Below are 19,995 nucleotides of genomic sequence, written 5' to 3'. Positions count from 1 at the left end.
TACAAAAAAAGAAAACTAGAGACAAATATCTTTCATGAACTTTGACTTAAAATCCTCATAAAATATTAACCAATTAATCCAGCAATGATAAAATGAATAAATGTATAAAATAGACCAAAATTAATTGGGATTTATACAAGGTATGCAACACTGATTCAACACTCAAAAATCAATGTAATCCACCATATCGATAGACTAAAGAAGAAAAATCATATTACTACATCAATTAATGCAGAAAAAGCATTGGACCAAAGTTCATCAGTTATTTATGATAAAACCTCTCAGCAAAAGAGTAATAGAGATAACTTCTTCAACCTAATAAAGAACATCTACAAAACAATATAGCAAGCACATTAAATTATGATGAAAAACTAAATACTTAACCCTTAACATGAACAAAGCAAGTATATCTACTTTTACCACTCTTATTCCACACAGTACTGGAAGTTTTAGCTACTGCAATAAGACAAGGCAAAGAAATAAAAGGCATACATATTGGAAAGGAAGAAATAAAACTGGCCTTATTTGCAGATGACATGATAGTTTACATAGAAAATCCCAAGGAATCTGTAAAACAAAACAAAACAAAAACTTGTGAACAATAAGTGAGTTCAGCAAGTTTGCAGGATACAAGATCAACACACAAAAGTCAAATACTTTTTTTATATACTAACAATGAGTATGAGGAAACTGAAATTAAAAACACAATACCATTTACAGTTACTCCAAAAGAAAATGAAATGTATATGTATAAAATTTAACACATGTATAAGATTTATATACTGCTAATTCAAAGCTCATGAAAGAAATCAAGAGAGCTAAATAAATGGAGAGACATACATGTTTATGGACTGGATGACTCAGTGTAGTTAAGATGTCAGTACTCCCCAAACTGCTCTATGTGGTCCATGTGATTCCTATCAAAATCCCAGCAATAGCTTTTGTATACACGGATAAGCTTATGCTAAAATTTATGTGAAAAGGCATAGGCCGAGGAATAGTTGAAACAATATTAAAAAAAAAAGATGAAGTGGGATGAATCACACTAGGTGATATTAAGCTTACATAAATATTGATATATAACTACAGTAGTCATGGCAGTATGGTATTGGTGGTTGAGCAGACACGTAGAACAACCAAACAGAATGGAGAACCAGGAAAAAGTCCCCACAAATATGTCCAACTGATTTTGACAAAGGTACAAAAACAATTTAATTCATCAGAGAATGGTACCTATTTCAACAAATGTCCTGGAGCACTTGGACATCCATGGGCAAAAAAAAAAAAGAAGAAGAAGATTGACCTAAACTTTTACAAAAAGATAGCCCAAAATATTTCACAGAATTCAAAATGAAAACCTATGAAACTTTTAGGAAAAAAAGAAAATTTCATTATTTAGAGCTGAGCAAAGAGTTCTTAGACTTGACATCAAAAGCACTATCCATAAAAAAAAAAGAGATAAATTAGACCTCATCAAAATTGCTCTCTGAAAGACTAAGTCAAGAGAATAAGAAGATAACTGCAGACCAGATGAAAATATTTGCAAATCATTCTGGTTAATAGTTTCACAACTTCGTGTAAAACTGTATGCACATTTACCATGAGACTGAAAAATTGCACTTTTGGGCATTTATCCCAGAGGAATAAAAACCTATCTTCATACAAATACCTATATATGAAAGTTCATAGGAATTTTATTCATAAAAAGCCCCCAACTGAAAAAACCCAGGAGTCCTTCAATGGGTGAATAGTTAAACAAACTAAGATTATGTATAGACCATGGAATACTACTCAGCAATAAAAAAAGAATGAAATATAGATACATGCAATAACATGGTTGAATCTCTGGGAAATTATGCTGAGTAAAAAAGCCAATCCAAAAAGGTTACATACTGTATTATTCTATTTATATAACATTTTGAAAAGACCAAATTTTAGTAATGGAGAACAGATTCATGGTTGCCAGGGGTTAGGGCATGATGGGAAGTGGGAGGGAATTGGGTGTAGTTATTAAAGGGTAACACAAGGGATCCTTGTTGTGAGGAAACTATTCAGTATCTTGACTGTGATGCTTGACACACAAATTAACATGATAAAATATATACACACAGGTACAAACACACACAAATGAGTGTAACTAAAACTGGGGACATCTGAGTAAGATAGGTGGATTGTATCAATGTCAATATCCTAGTTGTGATATTGTAATATAGTTTTATAAGATATTATTGGTGGAAATTGCACAAAGGGTACGAGCATCTTTTTGTATTATTTTTTTACAAATGCTTGTGAATCTACGATGACCTCAATATAAAAAGTTTAATATTATACCACAATCAAGTGGAGTTTATTCCAGTGATGCAAAGCTGGTTTAATATTCAAACTATCAATGAATTCCACCACATTAGCAGGCTAAAAAAGTATAATCACATGATCGTATCAATGAATAGAGAAAAAAAGCCTTAATAAAATCCCTCACCTATTCACAATAAAACCTCTCAACAAACTAGTAATAGAAAGGAATTTCATAATACTCATAAAGGGCATCTAAAAAACTCCACATTTAACATCATTTTGGATGATGAAAGACAAAATACTTTTTCCTACAGTTGTAAACAAGGCAAACGTTCACTTTTTCACCACTTCTATTCAACATTATACTAAAGGCTCTAGCTCGTACAATAAAGCAAGAAACATTTTAAAAAATTAAAGGTGTCCAAATATTTTAAAGGAAACATTAAAACTGTATTTGTATTTGCAGATGAAATTATCTGGTAAATATAAAATCCCACACAAATCTATTATATTTATATGTACTAGCAATGAAAAATATGAAAATAGAATTAAGAAAATATTTTTATTCACATTAGCATCAAAAAGAACAAAATACATAGGAACAATTTAATAAAAATGTTCAAGACTCATGTAAACCATTGCTGAGAGAAATTAAAGGAGCTCCATAAAGAGAGAGCGTCCACCTTCATGGATTAAAGTCCCAATATTGTCAAGATGACATTTCTCCCCAAACTGATATCCAAATTTATTGCAATCTCTATTACATGCTAGCAAGTTCTTTTGGTAGAAATTGTTAAGCTGATCCTAAAATTTGTATGGAAAATCAAAGTATCTGGAAGAGTCAAAAAATTTTTAAAAGAGAAACATTATTGAAAGACATACAATATGTGGTTTTAAAACTTATTAAGTCCACAGTAATCAGGACATTGTGGCACTAGTATAAGGATAGAGAAACAGATCGGGGGAACAGAGTTGAGAGTTCACAAGTAACTTCTCACAACTAAGTTCAATTGAATTTCCATAAGGACAAGTCAATGGGGAAACGTTAGCTTTTTCAAAAAATGTTGTGAGGACAGTTGGATGTGTACATGCAAAAGAACCCCACAAGACTTACACTTTATCTTATACCATATTCAAAAATTAACTCAGAATGGACCCTAGACCTAAATGTAAGAGAAAACACTGTAAAACTTCAACAGAAACACAGGAGAACCATCTTCATGACCTTGGGTTGGGTAGAGAGTTCCTAGATGTGACACCAAAAGCATGGTCAATAAAGAAAAAAAATGATACATTGTATACCACCAAAATTAAAACTTCATGCTTCAAAAGACATGATTTAAAAAATGAAAAGACAAGCTACAGACTGGAAGAAAATTTGGCAAGTTATATATATCTGATAAAATATTCGTATCTAGAATATAAAGGAGCATTAACAACTCAAAAGAAAACATACAATTCAATTTAATAAAGAAAAGAAATCAGTAGAAAATACACCAAAGAAAATATGTGAATGACTTATAATAGATCAAAAGATGCTCAAAGCTATTAGTCATTATGGAAATGTGAAGTAAAATCATGGGAGACCACTACAAATCCATTCAAATTGCTGTAAGCAGAGAAACAGACAATAATACCAAGTGGTGGTGAAGATGTGAAGAAAGTGGAATTCTCAAGCATTGCTGGTGGGAATGTAAAATGTTACCAGCATTTTGGAAGACATTGTGGTAGTTTCTTAGAAAATTAAACATCAATTTATCATATAAACCAAAAATTCCTTTTCTAGGAATCTAAGAGAAATCAAAATATATTCTCACACAAAGACATGTCCACAAATGCTCACAGCAGCATTATTCAAAATAAACAAAAGTGTAGAAAAAAATCCAGAAGTTCATTAGCTGATAAATTGGTATATCCATACAATGCAATACTGAGCTACTGATACATGGATGTAAAAAAACATTATGCTCAGTAAAAGGAGGAAAAATACTGCATATTATGGTTCCAGTTATTTGAAATGTCTAGAAAAGGCATATTATAGAAATAGAAAACACATCCGTGATTGCCTAGGACTTGGGAGTAGGAACATGGGTTAACTGTTAAAGGGCATAGGAAACTTTTGAGGTTGATGAAAATGCTCTAAAACTGGATGGTGGTGATGTTTTCACATCCTTATAAATAATCTACCAACATCATTGAATTGTAATTTACAATGGGTGACTATTATAATATGTCAATTAAATTATTTATCTCAATAAACCTGTTCAAAAATAAACATTGATATTATTACATGTAGCAAGTATTTTATTTGAGCAAATGTAAAATAGACTATTGAAGAAGCCTAAGTCCTTCAGTCAACACTTGTATGATCCAGAATTTTGATGACTACTCATTCATTTTGTTTTGTTTCCCATATTTTGTGATGTAAATTGTTTGTGTCATTGTTTTCAAGTGAACAGATTCACCTGAGAAGTGCATAATACATTCGATAAAACTTATTTTAAGGAAACTTAAACTTTATGTTCTTATACAACCCATTGAGTCCATCATTTTTAGAAACATAGTTCACACTCTAGTGTTTGTTGTTGCTTCAGTAGTTCTTTGAGCAAGGGAACACACAAATGTATAGCTTTCTTTATCAGAAAACATTTGTTTTTTGCCCACCTGTGCACATGTATATTAAATACTCAATTTATTCATTTTGTATTTTGCATCCTTATAGGGTAAAAAATTGCTGTAATGATACTTTCTCATGCAATATTCTAAAAATGAAAATTCAAGGAAATCTCAACAATGTTGGAGTAGTGTCAGATGCAGAGCTATAGAACAGGAAAAGCTAGAGAAAGCCCTGAAATCAAAGATACATTGCATATCTTAAGTGTGGCTGGAATTAAATCCTGTCTTCTGGTCTTTAATATCCAGCTCTAGTTTGTTTCTTTTCTCTCTGACAGTGCCCTCACTTTTACTCTTAGTATTAGATCATCACAGAAAAAGTCCTTTTTATGTATCTTACCTGTACCTAATGGCATGCAGAACTGGTTAAACATATGTGGTCTTTGACATTAAAGCAAATAGTTTAGAACAAGTAACATACAGGAAAGGCATATGAGCAACTAAATACATATGATTCTAATATTATGCCACAGTTCTTAAAAATATGCTTACTTGTCATTAATATTTTATGAAAATGGTAATGGACATTCATACAACATTGAATCATTTAATTTTACATTAATCTTCATTCACTTTTATAGCTCCATATGAGGATTTTTTCAGGCTTTGTTTTAAAGGGGTATAAAGAAAAGTAAGGGTTGTCACAAAGTATTTTATATAGGAAGTTTAAAAGTTAGGCTTTCTTTTTTTGGTTGTTTTTAATTTTGAAGACTTTTTTTTAAGTATTGGAGAAGAAGGCCAACTAGATTTAACAGCCCCAGCAAATACCCAGGTGTGTCCACTAGTGTTGAAAATCTTGTGTCTGCTGAATATGTGGGAGTTCACTGATCAAGCAGTGACTCACACAAAGGAAGAGGAGTAAAAGAAAACCTGGTAGGACAGTGGAGTAAGTACTCATTTTGTGGTCTTCTCCACTGCAGAAAAAAGTGGAACATGCTTCCACTAATTAAATCCCTGTTTTGTGAAGGCAAAGTGTCTTCAAATAAAGCCTAACAGAAGTGAAGAATTGTAATGAAAGGAACATATGTTCAACATATATACGGTTCTATCTCCACTTCTCCAGTTTTGAAACCAATTCATACTTTAACGGAGTTACAGGAGTCTCAGCCGGCATCTGTGATTACTGTTTCAAAACAATAACAAAGAGAGAAAGAAAGGCATTATTAATCAGAAAAAGTTCTTACTTTTTTAAATAAAGGAAAATGGCAAAATATGTCAATAGAATACACTAAGGCATTTGTATTGTGTTCATTCAATGTTACAAATGCTAAGATTAAGAGAGAGGGGCTAAAGCACAAAAGTAAAAGTGTCACATATTTGTATACCACTTCCCAATACAGGGTGGGCCCCTGATAAAAAATGGTACCTCTTTTTTAAATCAGCAGGAAGGATTTCTGAAGGAGATAGGCTTTCAGTCATTAATTGAAAATTGCTATATTTTTCAAGCACAGACTATGCATCAGACATTAGCCCTCCTGTACTCTCTATTTCCTTTTCCCCCTTCCTCTTTGCTCTGTGGATGATAAAGGATACCAAATCAATAGCTGAGTAGAAGAAGCAGGTATAACATTCCCAGAGACACTGGAGACAGGAAATAGAAGCAACAATTCATTTTTCTGTCTCAGTTTAGATTGTATTTATACCACCTGCTATGCCTCGGGGAATAGAATCTACAGTAGTGTCTTTAGACGCAAACTTTCTCTTAGTGACTTTCCTTTTTCTATTCAGTGTGATAGGATTTTTTTCTGGTCGATGTAGCCTATGGCACATGGCCGAACAGATGAGACTTCAATGAGATATAGGAGACAAAGAGTGACAAATTAAAATGACAAGGTTGTCTTATAAGATTGTTATCCAGTGAAATGAAGTATTTCTGGCCCAGTCAGTACAGACAGCATTATGCTATGTGGTAATAGATTGCAAGACCTGGGCAGCCTGTATATGTCTTTGAGATAACTGAATTTGTCACTATCAACACTCTCCCAAATTGTGTCTTTCCTGACTTTTGAGAACAGGAGTATGGACAAAGCTATACATAGAAGTCAAGTATTTAGGGATATTTTATTTTTTCTAAAAACAAAAACCTTAAGATTTTAATAATACGTTAGTTATTGGCATTAAATTAATTCAAGGAGAAGCCTTAAATAATTAATAACCCCCAAAATGATGGTGAACTTTGGCATTGTGCCAATACATTCACCTATTGAAGGTACTGTTACATCTGTTCCCTCATAACTCTACCTGGTAGTTGACCACACATTCTCTCCTGAGCTTCCATCCTGCCTGCTGACATCTTTACCTGGTGTTAACAACATCAGTCCAAATTCAATACACATTCAGTAAAATTTGTAGACTTTCTTATATAAAAAGTGGAAATGCAATTGCATGTTATCAAACAAAAGTTTAAGTTTGATCTATATTTAGCTGCTTGGTACTGAATAGGGAAGGAACAGAGAATAGAGAATTATAAGCATACCTGAGTAGGATAAAATTTGGAGTCATCTCTAATATGCCATTCTTTGTCATCTGCTACAAAAAGTCACATAGCTGTTTCTTTTTTGTTTCTTACAAACATTTTCCCCCTTTCCAGTCCTTCTGCCACCTTCCTCATCCAGGTTCTCATTTCTTTTCAAAGTGAAAGATAATTCATTTAGGGACTCTAACCATGTTATAAAATACTTTCTGTGGAATATTGAGAATACATAAGAGAGTAATATTTTGCTTGTATCAAAGTTGACGATTATGGTAAATTATATTATTTTAAGGAATTGGGGCTAACCATAGTAGGTTGTATTTATTGTATATTTTGGAAATATTCAAGATTTCTTGAGGAGTCAGGCAAGAAAAAATTACCCCCTCATAAAGTAGTTGATGTCTTCGGTTGTGGATGGCCATGTTTTTCATCTTTCGGCTGGTTGCAGATTTTTAGTTTCTAGTTTATTGATGCAATCACTGCAAAAACCTAGAGGATGGTCTGCTTTTTTCAGAGCTATGTGATACTTGCAGGATGGCAAGATTATCATATTTGTATCAACTTAAATGTCATGCCCATTTTTTCCAGTTAGATTATACATTTCTTTTTTTTTCATTTATATAGTATGTGAAATATTTTAGACGATTTCTATTCTCCAAAACCAAATTCTAGAAAGTTTAGATAATTAGTAAAAAATTTGAGTAAATGAGTGATGTCAAACCTGATTGTTGCATAAATCTTAGACTCCCCAAAGTTCAGGGATCTTGGAGCAACTCTTTCATACCCAACTGTATGGAATAGATATAATAATAGCACTCTGGATGCAAAAAGATTTGAGTGGGGCAGTGTCTTGTAATACAGAAACACAAAGGAAAGTTAAGATAGAGCTATCATTCTTGGGAGTAAGAGTCCCTTATGCTGAATCAGGAAAGCTTACATACATATTCCCATAACATGAGGAAATAGAAACTACCTCTCAAAGTCCCCGTCTTTACCCTATTGTCTTATTTTTTGAAAAATTTAGATTATTTTACTCAGTTCCCATTTTTGGATTTTGTCTTATTTTTTGAAAAATTGTCTTATTTTTTGAAAAATTTAGATTATTTTACTCAGTTCCCATTTTTGGATTTTCCCAATGTGTTGAGTAGAGGAAAACAAAGGGTAAAAAATAAAATTTCGAAAAGAAATTTAAAATACTCATATGAAATTCAAGACTCAAATGTGGCTTACTTTTCAGATCCATGCAGATAAGAATCAATAAACATAATCTCTCTTTTGTAAAGTTAGTGTTTTTAAATTATATAGTGCTCAATATACAATTTTTCCTCTAGAGCCAATGGAAAGAAAATAGGTGACTTACTTCAACATCAAAGATGACAGTATATGAATGAGCTCAATGATGGCCATAGTAGACTCAGTTGGATTTAAGATGAATAAATAATTTCAATAAATTGAATTAATTAGATTGGGCTTAAGTGTGCAAGCAGTCTATTTTCTCAAATCATATACAGTAACTTATTCAAAAAGTGCTGGTGTATAATTGCCTGAAGTCAGAGGACAAAAAAGGGAAAAGCTTAAAATCCATTATGTTTGTGTTAACAGTCTAACTAAACTAATTAACTGCTATCTGAATTTTCACACCTCTATTTCATGATTTCTTGCCTCAAACCCCCAAGCTTCAAAAGCAACAAACAAACAAAAAAAGCATTTGAAAGAGAACAGTACTAAATATAATGCAAGATATCACTTTTTGAAAATCAGTTGCTCTTATTTCCTCCACCTTCTTGTGTTTACATTGCTTGACTAGCAACCTTATCATATATACTCTCTCTATAAACTTATGTCTAATCAGTTATGTGCACACAAATAAAATAATAAAATATTTTCTATACAGCTATCATCATAAATGTGTTATACGTATAGCTACTTTAAAAATTTAATACCAAGAATTAGAATTCCTAATATTCTAGAAAAACTTGGAAGATCTGCAAATTCAACCCTTAAATAATTAAATAAAAATTCAAATCAAATACCAGTGCACAGCTCTTCATATTTGCTTTACAATATTGAAAATGTCTAAAATGTTTTCTTTAGTTGCCATCTGGATTTAAATACGTTAAACACTCAGCTATAGTTAGAGTCAATTTATCCACATACTCTTCCTTAACTGGGATCTGCTCATATATACATACATACACACACACATGTTTTTTCTCCAAAAGTCCTACCTCCAAATACCATCACATTGGGCACTTAGGATCTTTTAAAGGTCTTTTTTTTAAATTGATGTACAGTTGATATACAATATTATATAAGCTTCAGGTGTGCAACATAGTAATTCACAATTTCTAAAGGTTACATTCCATTTCTAGTTATTATAAAATGTTGGCTATATTCACTGTGTTGTACAATATATCCTTATAGCTTATTTATTTTATACATAGTAGTTTGTACCTCTTAATCCCCTATCCCCTACCCCTATCTTGCCTCTCTGCATTTCCTGCTCTTTTATGTTTAATTTTTAAAGAGAGAGACATATGAAAAGGAAAAAGTTTTTTTAAATTAAGAAGTTATGCTTATGTAATAAGAAAGTGACCAACAGCCAACAAAGATCATAGAAAAAACTGTTATATTGAACCATAATTTGATTATTTTTGTCTTACATAAATGGTTATTTAATATGGTTCAATCAGATTTCATTCTGGTTTAAATCAGAATTCCTCATTTTCTATACATTCCAGTTGATAAAGGCTGTATAATATAATAAAAGATTTCCCAAAAGCCTGACAGTTTTCAATACTACTTAATGTCAATTTTACCCCTGAAAATTTGAAAAGCATATTCTTAATATATCCTGATCTTCAAATAACACTGTCTTCTAAGTCACTATAATAAAATGTAGTTTACTGAGGGTGCATAGTATATTATATTATTCTTTTGTAGAAGATATTCTGACATTGCTCAACAATTGGTTTCACAGATATGTATTTTATTGTGATTTACTTTATATAATGTAATTTAGTTCAATTTCATTTATAAGAAGAGATGATATTATAGTGATAGTATTTTACATTTCAGTAATATATTTGCATTATACTATTTTATGTAATCTAATATTTATATCATGTGTAAAATATCATAAAATTGATAAATCATAATATTTTTACATTGATTATTTCTTTGTAGTTTCTAATGCACTCTAATTTACTGTGTTGTAAACAAAACTACCCATGAACAATTTTCTTATTGTTCTTAGTAAGAAATTCTTTCTTGATGACTTTTCATCCATGATTCATGAATAACACTGAATCTGGAATTACATGATCAATTTAAATAAATTAATAACTCACAAACCACAAATCATGTTATATTCTATGAGCTGTATCTGCTACTAGTCAGTGTTAAATTCATGAACTGAAATCTTTAAGAAAAATCAGACCTTAATTTCTTGTATTGCTATCCCTCTTTCATGCTCTCTGGTGTACAGATTGTCTGGCTAATTTCTACAGTTGAGTTCTGACTGCAAAGTGGCATTGAAGTTCAGCAGAACGTATTTCCGGTATGTATCCATGGCTGCTTGTGCAGTTGGTGAGAACACTCAGCTAATGAATCCAAGGTCATGAATCTACTACTCTGTGGATCCATTTGCTTTGCTGTACACAAAGATTATGGATCCCACCCCTTATTACAGGTAACTTTCTTGCACATATATGTTACTTGTCGCTAGAGAGGTCATGTGATGGTGTTTGGAAGGATCAAAGCAAATCCATGTGCACTCAAAGTGCATGTTTGCTCAAGACTGAGTCAGCATCTTCTTCACCCACAATTCGTGCTGTTCTGTGTTCTATGTTCACATGCCCTGCACACTCTCTTCCATATCTCACAGCAGGGTAATGATAGGATGCTTCAAGTTTATGGGAGAGAACCCCTTACTAATCACGTTCTGCCACCCTGCTACACCCATGGTGATAGAAAAGTGAATCTAACACTCAGAGTCACTGTCACAAATCCTATTCTTTCAGTCTTTATGTATGGATTTTGAGTTTTAATTAAGATCATTAAGAACACAAAATTTCTCAAATCAAGAATCATGAACTCCACATACCTGGAAATTCTTATACATTATGAAAAAAATTATGAGTCAAAAAAGCAATTTTTCTTCCTGGTTATTTATACTATCATTTTATAAACCTGTACTTGTTATCACCATCTAGTCCCTCCTAGTCTTTAAGACATAATGTCTGGTTATATATATATATGGCTTAAAAATATATATATATATATACACACACACATATATATCTATCTATATATATCTAAATGCAAACAGGAAAGTAACCAACAAGATGAAGGAAGATACAGAGTTTAGAACTAATATCCAGTCCATTGGATTTCATTTCCTAACAAATTGATCCTTTGCCTATAAGTATTTATGTTCTTCAAGTGTTAGTAAAATTTTTGAAAGCAGTCACCAGTTAGTGCTAGAATGGAGACCTCCAAATGTAAAGACATAGAATAGCTGCTGACCCAAATACTAAAATATAAATAAGGCAGAGAATATTTACAAATAAAATTTCCAAGGTCTAAAAGTAAGAGCATTAAAACATTATCAGCCAGCCATGTCAGTCTTGAAACTTCTATATAAATGTCAAAATTTATGTTATATATGATCAAATAGGATAATATCCTTGTGCTATTGAAGTGCAGATGGATTTTTTGTATACACTCCAAAAATACAAAACATGGTTGTAGTTCACGCCAGTTAAAGATCTCTTGTAAAAGAAGAAAAAGATAGGAAACAAACTAGAAAAATGGTCAAGTAGAGCATTGCTACTAGTAAAGAGAGAAATGCACATTAAAATAGCAGACTCTGGCTGTAGTAACATTTGACAGTACTGAGTGAAATTTAATGTGCAAAGTCTCTAGCATGACTCTGCAGTTCCATCCCTGAGTATGTATGCCATTCAGAGAAACACTTGCTTAGGTTCATAAGGGGATATGTACAAGGGTGCTTATTTCAATGGTGGGGGTGTGTGTGTGTGTGTGTGTGTGTGTGTGTGTGTGTGTGTGTGAGTTGGAAGCAATCTAAGGGTACATCAATAAGGTGATGGGTAAGTAAATGTGTAGATGTGTATGGTGAAATAGTTTGCAGCAGTAGGAAGCAATAAGCTAGAAATACACAGAGGAAGAGGAAATCTTAAAACTTACTGCTGAGTGAAAAAAGTAAAACAACCAAAAACAAAAGTAAAAACAGGAAGTATATTATAATAGTTATTATGTAAAAGTAAAAATCCCAATATACACAAAACAATCTTTTTAAGGATTCTTACATATTTTCCAAATTTACTTTCATATTAGAGTGGGTACCTATTGGGAAGAGGAAAAGGGGAAGAAAGATGGGGACAATGGAGAAAAAAAAGAAAAACAAATCACTGTTGATCACTGTTGCAGAGATGGACGATAACAAGGTATTGTGATTTGAAAGTTTAACTTGTTCCCTTGCATCTAAGGTTATATAAGAGAAAGAAAATGGAAGAGGAGGAAAGAAGAGGCAGAAGAAAGAAGAAGAGAGGCTCAAACATGTTAATCCTAGTCTGCCTAAATTGCTAAGGATGTTATTTTAGGTAAGTTTTGTACTCAAAGCAAAAGTGAAGTCAGTATTCTCAGAACACCCTTGACCCAGTGCATTCAGCAGATGGAAGTGATAAGTGTACCTTATACTTTCCTCAAAGACACTGCTGGTTCTCATTCATCATATACTTACATTCTGGCCATGATACTCTCAGATTTTATTAATTTGGGAATTGTTTTTCTAATAAGGCTATTTGTGTGATGACATGCCCATGTGACTTCAAATACATTTGGTGAACTGTTACAATCTTAACAGAGTACATTGGGCATATTGAGCTTGATTAGAAAAAGTGCCACTGATTGCCCTACAGCTAAACTCTTTATTAATTTGTGCCATGCAATTTCTAGTTTGAAATTCATAGGCGTTTAGAAAATTAATCCTTCACAGAGAAAGGATAATTCAGGGAGTGAACTTAGTAGAAGGAAGGTCTTTTGGGTATTTACTTTGGACACACTATCCCCAGCAGACCTAAATAAAGAGCACTCTGAACCATTTGCTGCAAAATCCTTTCAGCGGGCTTCCCTGGTGGTGCAGTGGTTGAGAGTCCGCCTGCTGATGCCGGGGACACGGGTTCGTGCCCTGGTCCGGGAAGGTCCCACATGCCGCGGAGCGGCTGCGCCCATGAGCCATGGCTGCTGAGCCTGCGTGTCTGGAGCCTGTTGCTCCGGAATGGGAGAGGCCACAACAGTGAGAGGCCTGCATACCGCAAAAAAAAAAAAAAAAAAAAATCCTTTCAGCAAGGCAAGTTCAGATGTTGGCCTTTGTCATCTTATGGTGAGTAAATAACTCTTGCATTTACATGGTCCTGTGAAATTCAGAGTCTATAAGTGCTTTACATAGTACTACCTGACTTAAGTAGACAGAAATATAAAATCTCAGGGGCTAGGAGTAAAAACTTATATTATTAACCACACACACACACACACAAACACACACAAATACAAACAAAAAAGCCACCTGTTCTTCCTCAGTGGTAGAAATTAGTGTTCACAGGAAAATCTTTTACCAAGAAGCCGACTGTGACACCACAAGCATAAGATAATAGGCAAATTTTCTGCCAGCCGGCTATGTGGAAACTTCAGGCTGAATTCTATTCTTGGTGATTTTGGTTCATTTCTCAGAGGAGTTTTGTGGCATAAATATCAAAGTGCAGAATCAACTTCAGAGCATAAGTACATGAAATAAAAGCTGGTTTCCATAGAAAAGGCAGTGGAATGATTAAACTCAAATAACATTATTTAATAGGTCCATATTTCTTTCACGTAACTCAAAGGACCAAAAATAAATTCACATAGCATTATAAAATAAGTATGTATCTAGCTGGAAACATTGTTCAAAGTGTGATTTTCTCTAAAGTTTTTTCAAAGTGACTATAAACAGGTAACACCTTGGAACTCAGGCTTAACCAGTATAATAATCATACAATAACAGAGGTACATATCCATGTGTAAATGTGTGTATACACACACGGACACACACTCACTGGGTATGGCTCCCTGTAGAATAAAAGCATAAATATAAGTCAAATTTGAATTTAGCAAACACATATGTATCTTCAACTTTGCAGAAGATCTGTCCTCAGTTGTCTAGAGAAAAGTAAAATGTATCTGTCAGGTACATTTTTTAAAATAAAATTTTGTTTATTATATTACCATTGCCCATGCTGACAAAAATTCTTAGGAAAATTAATGGATGCCACTTTAAAACATTTCTTTTCAAGTCTGTGGTTTCTCCTTTTTCCATCAATATGTTCTAGTATTGTGGCTAAAGCTAATCGTAAAGACTGACTTCGTGGTTGATTACGGTACTCATGAAGCTGCTGGCAGATCAAAACTGTCTAGTGAGCTGGGATAGTGACCAAGCATGTCTGTTTCCTTTTTGCTGTTGCTGTTTTAAGAAAAATAATTGGAGCTTAAAAACAACAATGACAATTCCTAATGAGAACCTACACTGGAGAATGTGTGTCAGTGCAATATAAACTAATTGAGCAAAGTTAGGCAGTTGATTGACATTAGCTGGGATGTATAACATTCAAGGTGTGTCTATGTGAGTTTTGGCTATTTATTTATTAATAGTTTCTGGACTGCATATAACCTCCCAGCCTTCAGCTAAGTTTACGTCTGTTAATATCTGCATATAGGACAGAGGGTCCTGATTCCTTTCTGATAATGAAGTTAACAGCTGAGTATGACAAGCTTACCCTCTGCCAGTCTTCATGCCTAACACTTGATTTTTGATACTTTCTTATTCTTAATTTAAAATAAACTAATATGGCCTACTAATAATATGGTCTGTGATTTTCATGAATAGGTATCTCCGGGAAGGGGTCAGTTTTAGAAATAAGTAGGCCACATCTGTGGCCAATTCTCAACAGATTTCCACAACCTTTCAGCCATAGTCTCTGCGCTATGCTGGCAGGTTTGTAAACATCTTTAAAATAACGAAGTGGGTGAGAGGGGTTGGGAATAGTGATATAGTAGCAACAAGATTGACAAACACACCACATCTTTTATTCCTGATTTTTTTTAATGCACAGGTAATTAATTTTCATAGCACATATAGAGGGACAAAAGAAATGATTAAAATGTCTATTACCACCTATTATCTAGGGCTACATTAAGGAGGTGCTGGTCAGCTTGGCTTCATTTGTCCTCCAGACACTGCAGAGATGTGAGGCCAGGCCAGCTGGGGTTAAAGCAGGCCGGGAACTGATACAGCTGGGGATCGTTAAGAGTGATCAAGGGCCAGTCCTAAGAAAAAGTCAGCTGAAAACAAGGCTGGGAGCTCTTTACAGGCAGAGCGGCAGAGTCATGTGCATTCAGGAAACAGCCTAACCCCATCCAGCGAACTTTGTTGATTTAATTAGATTTTGTTTAAAATTCCAGAGTAGGAGCAGCTTGGTCAGCTTTGATGCAAAAACTGGCAGGGGAAAAGAATAGTTCATTTTCAAAAGTAATATTATTGGGGCATTTATGAAATATTAAAGATCTTGGTCATGGTAAAATAATATATACATGTAATACAGGACACAAATGTCTCCTTGCTGACAAAATGTTATCTTTTCGTGACCAATTATTACATAGGTTATGGATTTTAGTGGGAGCCTGTTCATTTATGTACTTTTAGGTTATTGGCTTTTCTCCTGTTACTGGCTCACATCTTCACTCCCTCACAGTACCTTCTGGATGACTTTCCAGATAAATTATTTGCACTCATATCCTTGTCTCAGACCCTAGTTGGTGAAACTAAATCAAAATGTACAAATCCTAGTAATTACTTAAATTCGATCCTTGCCTCACAGAGATGTCTTGAAGATCATGTTTGATAATACAAAAATAATTTTTAATAGTAAAGTGATACAAGTGGAAGTTATTCAGTTTCTTCCACCAAAACTACAAATTTTTAAAGACCAAAAAATTTATCTTTATACCCTTCATAATTTACAGAATTAACAAAATAGAGGAAGAGTTTAATAAATATCATGAGAAAATGCTAGAACTGTCATGCTTACTTGGTCACCTAAAATAGTTTGAGAGCCAGAAAAGGATTTGTTGTTCTCATAGGTACATATTTATGGGAGCTGCTGCTGCTGGGTTCTACCTTCCTCTGTGGTTCTCTGAGAATAAAAGTATAACACAGATCTAGGGACGAGGAGGCAATGAAAGGGGCAAGTAGTACTGTCATCCCTTTTCCCTTGGTATCCTTGGGGGATTGATTTTAGGGCCCCTGCAGATACCAAAATTGGGATGCTCAAATCCCTTATATAACACTGCCTGGTATTTGCATATAACCTATGCACATCCTCCTGCATATTGTACTTTAAATCATCTCTAGATTACTTGTAATATCAAATACAATGTAAATGCTATGTAAATTGTTGTAAACATAATGTAAATGTTGTGTAAATAGTTGCCAGTGCATGACAAATTCAAGTTTTGCTTTTTGGAACTTTCTGAAATTTTAAAAAAATATTTTTGTTTCACGATTGGTTGAATCCTTGGATGCAGAATTCAAGGACAGGGAGGCCTGACTGTATTAGCTAAAACTAGATCCTAACCTATACTGCTGCTTGCCTACAAAAACATAGCCCTGAGGAAAACAAAATTCTGTCTTTAGAGTTCCAGTTATTTTCTAAGGATAGGTTAAAGCCAGGTTAAGATGATAAAAGAGGAGATGGACTCAGTTCATTCCCAGTATTTTTGTTGGTTTTCCATGGAGCCCTGGAAGTTCCATTTCTGTTTAGGCATAGCTTACACAAGTGTTTCTCAAAGTGTGGTCCTCAACCACATGCAGTAACATCATCTGAGAGCTTCTTAAAAGGGAAAATTCTCTTTTTATTTGATATTTGTGTATATTGCAGAATAATCACCACAGTAAGTCCAATTAACATCCATTACCATACATAGTTACAAAATTTTTCTTGTGATGTGAACTTTCAAGATCCATTTCTAGTTTACTTTGAAATATGCAATACAGTATTATTGTATTATTGTAATATATTGTAATTATTGTAATATATGTTGTAATATATAGTATTATTAACTATAGACACCATGCTGTACATTTTATTCCCATTATTTATACATTTTACAACTGGAAATTTGCACCTTTTGACCCCCGTCAACCCATTTTGTCCACCTGCCACCTCTCGCTTCACACAACCACTGACCTGTTCTTTATATCCATGAGCTCAGTTTTTTTTCTTTCTTTGTTTTGTTTTTAGATTCCACATATAAGTGAGATCATATGGTATTTATCTTTCCCTGTCTGACTTATTTCACTTAGCCTAACGTCCTCAAGTTTCATCCATGTTGTTATAGAAGGCAAGATTTCATTCTTGTTTATGGAGATATATAGATAAATTTCTCAGATATTCTTTATCCATTCATCCATCAGTGTACATTTAGTTTGTTTCCATGTCTTGGCTATTGTAAATAATGCTACAGTGAACTAATTTTGAATTAGTGTTTTTGTTTTCTTTGAATAAATATTCAGAAGTGGACTGCTGGATCATATGGTAGTTCTATTTTTAACTTTTTGAGGAACCTCCATACTGTTTTCCATAGTGGCTACACCAATTTGCATTCCTACCAACAGTGCACAAAGTTTCCGTTTTCTCCACATCCTCACCAACACTTGTTATTTCTTACCTTTTTTATGATAGCTGTTCAAACAGGTATGAGGTGATATCTCATTATGGTTTTGATTTGAATTTCCCTGATGACTGGTGATGTTGAGAATCTCTTCATGAACCTATTAGCCAACTGTATGTCTTCTTTGGAAAGACATCTATTCAGATCCTCTGCCCATTTTTAATTGCATAGTTTGATTTCTTGCTATTGAGTTATATGAATTCTTTATGTATTTCAGATATTAATCCTTATCAGATATGTAATTTACAAACATTTTCTCCCATTTTGTAGGTCACTTTTTAATTTTGTTGATGATTTCCTTTGCTGGGCAATGGGAAATTCTTGAGCCACACCCCCAGACCTACTGAATCAGAAGCTCTGGACTTGGAACTTAGTAATGTGTGTTTTAACAAACCTTCCAGGTGATTCTGATGCACTCTAAAGTGTTAAAATCCCTGGCCCACAGTGATCTTTTTGGATAAACTGAGAATGCCTCTGGTTTAATGCGAGAGTCCTTGAACCAGTTTCGTCTCTTAAAATTCTGTTAGACCAAAGCTTGCTTGTTTCTGTTTTTAGAGCATCTAAAATTGATGATCTGAGTTACATTATCCAAGCTTCCAGGTGCCAGAGCTATCAGAAGAAGCATTCAGGATTTCTAGGAATAGGACATTGGAAATCAGGTCCTTCAAAACTTGGTGAGGGTAAGGGAAAGCAGAAGCCTATGTACATTTCCCAAGGAGGGCAAAGCTAAGTTAGCAGTGAGAATGGATGTTTTTCTCCCAAATGACCTCTACAAAGATCAGGAAATGATACCTTTCTAAAGCTGTCTAGACAGAGAAAGAAAGGTCTTGCGGATGTACAGCTTCTTTCTCTCAATCCATCTCAATGATACTCAAATATATCATTTTCTTGGAAAAGAGTATCACTTATTCTTGATCTTGTTTATGTTGCTTGATAAAAGTACTGGTGTGATCTCTGTGTATGGTGACCTCCAACATTCTTAATAAATACTGGCTCTTAAATAAGTATCACTTTCTATTTTATTTGGAAAGTATATGGAAATTGGATATAATGGTTTATTTGTATTTACTTTTGTGTTTTACTGCTTATTAATATACTTAAACTCAGTATTTCCATGGCCAATTTGATGCTTGTTCCTTGGTATTCAACTTGGGACTGTGTTAGCATTTGAGATCCTCACATTAAGCTAAATGTAGAAAATTGAAGACAATATGAAGAAAAAAAGTGAAAATAACCAGAGGATTTGAAAGCAGACTAATGAGGAAAGGTTAAGGGAATTCAGATTAAATAATTTAGAGAAGGAAGACTGACAGACATCCTACCACTTTACCTCAAGTTCACAGTCACTAGTAGTTCATCCCTTTCAATGACAAGAATAAAAGGATGAGTTTAAATTGCAGTAGGTAGGCTATAGATTAACTGGAATGACCTTCCTGGAATTAGGATTAACTGGAATGCCTTGTAATTAATGAAACTGGACTTCTTCAGTGGGAAACTGAGCAGTGACTTGAGGAGAAGGAAGCCTAAGTGTTTCATTCCTAGTCCAGGTTCGGGAATGTTACTGTGGATTCCCACTGCTAGAAATTCAATAAATGACAAGGTGTTATGGTAGGTGACCAGTTCTATTTCACTAATGGTTCAACTCCAGTCATTCATGGATGTTAAAAGTGTATTTACAGTCTATAATTTAGGAAGTCTTTGAGTTCGTGACCTACCATTTAGCCAAAACTTTGGGGGTTTTTTCTAAATTTGACCATTATACTTTGCAT

The 19,995-nt window shown here is 33.7% G+C and overlaps 1 long non-coding RNA gene across 1 annotated transcript in view; it reads left to right on the top strand.

Annotated features, from left to right (window-relative positions):
• The window catches only part of LOC307188094, a 49,330-nt gene that overhangs the window by 6,124 nt on the left and 23,211 nt on the right, over positions 1-19,995 (top strand). Inside the window, exons 2-3 of the long non-coding RNA XR_013828802.1 lie at positions 10,929-11,132; positions 12,952-13,065. This is a non-coding gene — a long non-coding RNA (uncharacterized lncRNA). The remainder of the gene's footprint in view (positions 1-10,928; positions 11,133-12,951; positions 13,066-19,995) is intronic.

This window comes from Stenella coeruleoalba, assembly GCF_951394435.1.
Source record: "Stenella coeruleoalba genome assembly, chromosome: 6".
Classification (NCBI taxonomy): Eukaryota; Metazoa; Chordata; class Mammalia; order Artiodactyla; family Delphinidae; genus Stenella; species Stenella coeruleoalba.
This window is presented reverse-complemented; position numbering and strand designations above follow the sequence as displayed.